The sequence below is a fragment of the Orussus abietinus genome, unplaced genomic scaffold (assembly GCF_000612105.2).
Source record: "Orussus abietinus isolate OABI.00-Male unplaced genomic scaffold, Oabi_2.0 scaffold492, whole genome shotgun sequence".
NCBI classification, from domain to species: Eukaryota; Metazoa; Arthropoda; class Insecta; order Hymenoptera; family Orussidae; genus Orussus; species Orussus abietinus.
The window spans coordinates 48,216-54,340 of record NW_019394648.1 but is presented as its reverse complement, the minus strand read 5'-3'; positions in this window follow the sequence as shown (position 1 = coordinate 54,340).

Here is a 6,125-nt window from a genome sequence, read left to right as displayed (position 1 = left end):
TTATTGAAGACTCTGATATGAGAAACGAAAGGGTAAGGACAATTGTACGACAATTTAGAACACTCTGGTAATCGATAAACTCGCATTTGAACGGGATAAAGGCAAAAAAAGTGTTTTATGCGCTTCTATTCTAAAACGAAGGAAATATGAGGTCTCGGAGTGAAAATTACATTGACCTGAAAATCACAGATGGTGTAGGGAGTCCCTCTGCAGTCAATTAGGGCCTCAGAAAGCACGAATCTAGAGGATTTCTGGAGTTTTACTTCGATTTCATTATAATTATTGTACGAAAGCGACAGGTGGAGTATGCCATTTAGTACAATGCCCTATATACTTCGACACAGCTGTCAATATAAAACCGATCGTCGGCAACGCAAGTGTTTAGAAAAATTTTGTTTATCGACGTCGATCAAGTTCCTCGACGTGTTTCACATCACCTTAAGGTGAAGTGAAACCCCCTTCAAATCAGTCGATTCGAATACAACACTTTTTTTAAGGGTTTAGACCAAACTGTCCGAAACGTTGATACATCACTTCTGATCATTTAAGGATTGTCCTGATGCATTCAAAATTTGGATTTTTGGAAAAAATTTCTTAACTTAGCCCAGACCAGAACGAAAATGGCGTCAAGCTCTCATATTTCGATCAATATACAATTATTGAAGGCTCTGATATGAGAAACGAAAGGGTCAAGACAATTGTACGACAATTTAGAACACTCTGGTAATCGACAAAACTCGCATTTGAATGGGATAAAGGCAAAAAAAGTGTTTTATGTGCTTCTACGCTAAAACGATGGTAATACGAGGTCTGGGAGTGAAATTTATATCGACCTGGAAATCACAGATGGCGCAGGGGGTCCCTCTGCAGTGAATTGGGGCCTCAGAAGGCTTGCATCTAGAGGATTTCTGGAGTTTTACTTCGATTTCTTTATAATTATGGTACGAAAACGACAAGTGGAGTATGCCATTTAGTACAATGCACAATATAATTCTGCACAGCTGTCAATATAAAATCGATCGTCGGCAACGCAGGTGTTTAGAAAAATTTTCTTTATCGACGTCGATCAAGTTCCTCGACGTGTTTCACTTCACCTTAAAAAGGGGAACTGCCTTTCGAGTCGCGACTCCAATCGGCTATCCTCGATTTGCTTGGAACGCGGCTTTTCTTCCTTTTCTTGGTTTTCACAGTTTTCGAGCTTTCGGAAAATGCTCTCGGAGACAATAGCCGCCTGCTGCATTCGCGGTGGAAAAGCCGATATGTCGCATTTCAATGAACACTGAGCGGTGCGGGTGTTTTTCGAGAAATGGCTTGTGTCGATTCTTTCCTGCAATGGGGCTTACTCAGAAAAAGGGAAGCAATCGACGTAAATGTTCTCGAAGAATGTTCCTTTTCGACGATAACTGCACATTTTTCTTCGGAATTCTTCTAGGCTCTTTGCCGGGTAAATAAACCAAATTATTTCTCTACCGGTTATCTAAACAGGTAATTTCTTGTTTTTTACCCAGAAGAAATCTGTATAAACAATACTCTGTGATTGGTTTGTAACAAAATTTCCTTCCAATTATATATGAAGGAATAAATGTTTGATTTGGAACAATGAAATTATTTTCCTGAGTAGTCCCGCAATTCTTCGCAATTTCGGTTGTTCCCATATGGATTATAAGAAAATGTTGGAATAATAAGATCATTACATGATTTCAGAAACTTTTTGCAATATTTCAATGGTTTGGTAATTGATAAGGTTTTAGTATTGTGATTATGTTCTTTAATGGCAGCTATCGGTGGAACTGGTGAAAATCTTTTAATTATGTATTATATTTCTATATCGAAAATCGTCAAATCATAGTATATATTCTTTCAAGATCATTCTCCAGATAAAAATTTCGACGTCTTCAATATTTTTTAACATAAGATATTTGATTATGTTGTACATTGTTTCGCTAAGTAAATTCAACTCTAAAATAAGAAGGAGAATTAATAACGATGTTAAGATATTTTATAAGAATGTAACAACCTTATTATCGCACCTTGTTGTTTCTTCCTTCAAAAGTATACAATTACATATATTTTTAAATACTTGAAAGGAGAAACAATTTCGACCTCTCTGATACCAGTGTCAGGATATCCGCGTCTGATACGCGGAATAGTTAGCCATGGATAAAATATATTTTGAAAATATGTATATTGTGCAACGTTCCTCATCAATCTCTCAACCGTCATTAATCTTTTATTCCTATATTTTTCCTTCGGAGAAAAAGAAACGCATTTAAGGGAGAAAAAGGAACAATTTTCGCTGTATATACAAAATATAATCACAATTCATTAGAGATTTAACATGTTTTCAAACTGTTTCAATTATTCATTTAACAAAATAATTTCAATTAAAAAGTTGTTAAATATATGCGTCGATGGGAAAGTTGCGGCGACTTAAATAGTGTTAATTGTTCGCTAGACTTCAAGAGATTAATTATTCCGAAGTAATGCAACAACGAATTATATGTTGCTAACGGGGAATATTACACATAATAAATCTGTACGTAGCCTTTTAATTAAAGGGGAATAAATCCTAGCGGAATATATTAGTTGAAAAGTGTATTTTAAATTTAATATTGTCAAAATATAACGCGGCAAGAAAATTGTATATTTTCCCTTATTTAATCTTGACATCTACTACAAGTTTAGTAGTCATTTTTATAATAAGTTATTTGCAAATATAATTGCTCGTGAAACATTTGCACAAAGTATACATATTTTCGAATATATTTTGTCCATAAATGTTAACTGAGAGAAAAACATTTCATCGAGTCAGCACGTTACAGCTAATTGGCCGCACTCCAAGAACAATTTATTTGGTCTAACTAAACCCTCTTCGGAGTAATTAAATTTTGTTAAAATATCTACACAGCTTTTCCCAGTGTTTTGATTTCTGATTATACATTTTTTATCACCCTATCACCCTTTGAGTAAACGTAGTGTACATAAATAAAAAATCATTACATAGTCAACAAGCAACATACACATTTATAAGAGGAAACAAATTGCTCTAACACTTATTTATAGTTTATTTTGTTAATAACAAAAAGCGACGAAATATTTCAGAAGAGTAAGAAAATAAAATTCCTAACCAGAAATTCAATTGTATTTAAGGCAATCCGATTTAAACCAACTAAGTTAGACCGAATATAAAAATTGTCGACGGATTAATCAAGTTGATTCTCTAGTTTTTCCTCAGCGTGCACAAAACAAACACGTTTTTTGTTTCTTGTTTCCCAGGGACAAGGGAACTTTCCGCATACGTGATTGAAATTTTAGCTCTCCCCCAAAAACATTTTATTACCTTTTTCTCAACCTGTACGTCCAACCACCTGCGTATAAAACGTCATGGAATATCGATATCGTTATTCATGCATATGCAATACTGAAAAAAAAGTTCAGCTATTGCAAAAATCGTGAAATACCTCAGCCGTGAATTTTCCTCCAAATATAGAAATTTTTCCCGTGCAAGAGATTCTCTCGATCGATGAAAAACAATTCTCTGGACCATTTCCACAATACTCAACACATTTTTCTTCTGACAATAATTTGACAATTCGTACAGAATTTCCGAGGATTTTCGAAATTCACGAAAACGCAGTCAGTGGAGGACAATCACGTCGAGAAAACTGGTAGGAAAAATGTCTCGATGGTATGTTCGAAAACCCAATTATACGTTCTCTATTGGTTCGATGCATGCCGATGCACTTGGCGCACTCGATGCACCGCACTTAACTTCCGGTCACCCAAGTGACCGGATATAAGAGTCAAACACGAAAAGCGGTAAGGCATTGATCGGATATGTCGGCTGAGAAGTTCCGGGCGTGTCCTCGGCGCAATATTTTAGCGGATTAATCATTAATCGTTTCGCACCTCGTTTTATTATTCTCTCTTTTTTTTTTATTTCTCTCGGGTTCTCTTTAGAAAAATATTTTTCTGTCTTTCGTCGCCCGGCGCTACGGCCCTGACGGCCATGGAGGGGAGCTCCAAAAAGTCAAAGAAAAAGCTCGAATCCGCCTGGATATAGTTAGCCTAACTTCTGCTTTCTCCTCTCCCCTCGACACCCCTCGCGTCTATGCCCTCCTCTCTCTCTCTCTTCTCGTAGACCTCGAATTTCTCATTTTTTCTTAAAGTTTTTGATTTATCGCGAGTCTCGTCAGCCCTCTTCCATATTTCTCTAAGCCGTTTCCACCATTTTTTAGGCTTTTATATCCCATTACCCAGAAAGCAGTGCATGTGCTATTGTGCGTGCAGTTGCAAGAAACCGATCCAGAGATGAGAGAGAGAGAAAGAGGAAGAGAGAGGGAGAGGAAAACCCGAAGCACATCGATGCGGTCTGCAGCTGCAGCTGTTACGCATTTTTGCGTTAGTTCGTCGCTAATTTGCACACTTAAGGTGATATGGAAGAGTCAGCTTATATGTATCTGAGATGTCAAATCGTTGGGGAAAGTATTCCCCAAATTGGATGCACCGAATTCAAATTTTACCACGTTTCGTTTCAAATTTTACCACGTTTCGTTTCAAATTTTACCACGTTTCGTTTCAAATTTTACCATGTTTCGTTTCAAATTTTACCACGTTTCGTTTCAAATTTTACCACGTTTCGTTTCAAATTTTACCACGTGAGTATGGAAACCTTAAAGTAGGTCCTGAAACTCATGAAATTTCATTTTTTATGAAAAATTAATTTATTTATCGTGGATTAGAACCATGGCGTGGTCCGTGTACGTTTTCGATGTTTTACGTTTCTTGGAGGCTCAGAATCGAAAATAAAGGGTTTCAGGACCTAGCTCGAACAATTTAGAATACCGTAGAAATGGAATATTACGGAGTAAGATGGGAAAGTATCGAAAATACTTCCACCAACAATTGCAAGAGAATGCTGGCGTGTTTTTGGAGCAAAACTTTAGTTGCAGCTAAACGTCACAGATGGCGACGTTGGTCCTAAACAGTCGTCGGAATAATGAATTTACGGGATTTCGACAGTTTTACGTCGATCTTTTCCTCGTTACTTTACCGAAACGAGACGTGGAACGTTTCAGGTCATATAATTATCAACATAGACTGTAAAAGACGTCAACATGTGTATAAATGTTGGGAACGTATCGCGCCAGCTTATGTTACCCTTGAGCATTCAAAATGATGTTACCACCAAAAAGGGTATAGCTGAATTTTAATTTATTAACCCCGATTAAATTTCTCAGCGCCTTTCATATCATCTTAAGTATCTCGTGCCGGATGCCCCTCGCAAGTCGATCTAATTCTTTTGGCACATGTTCCTCTGTACAGGTTATGTAGTTTCCTTCTTAGGTACTCGACGGATCGCTCAATGCAACCCGAGTGCAGTTTATACCCGACTAGGAACCTCTGCCGTTCGGAAATGTGGTATTTAAGGTGAAGTGAAACCCCCTTCAAATCAGTCGATTCGAATACAACACTTTGTTTTAAGGGTATTAGACCAAACTGTCCGAAACCTTGACACATCACTCTTGATCATCTAAGAATTGTCCTGACACATTCAACATTTGGATTTTTTTTTTATTTTCTAACTCAGCCCAGACCAGAACCAAAATGGCGTCGAGCTCTCATATTTCGATCAATATACAATTATCGAAGGCTCTGATATGAGAATCGAAAGGGTCAGGACAATTTTACGACAATTTAGAACACTCTGGTAATCGATAAACTCGCATTTGAACGGGATAAAGGCAAAAAAAGTGTTGTATGCGCTTCTATGCCAAAACGATGGTAATACGAGGTCTCGGAGTGAAAATTTAATTGACCTGAAAATCACAGATGGCGCAGGGGGTCCCTCTGCAGTCAATGAGGCCCCCAGAAAGCACGACTCAAGAGGATTTCTGGAGTTTTACCTCGATTTCTTTATAATTATTGTACGAAAACGACAGGTGGAGTATGCCATTTGGTACAATGCCCAATATAATTCGATACAGCTGTCAATATAAAAACAAACGTCGGCAACGTAGGCATTTAGAAAAATCTTATTTATCGACGTTGTTCAAGTTCCTCGACGTGTTTCACTTCACCTTAACTAAGATTTAGTAAGACGGGCGCAAAATGAAAATTTCAGG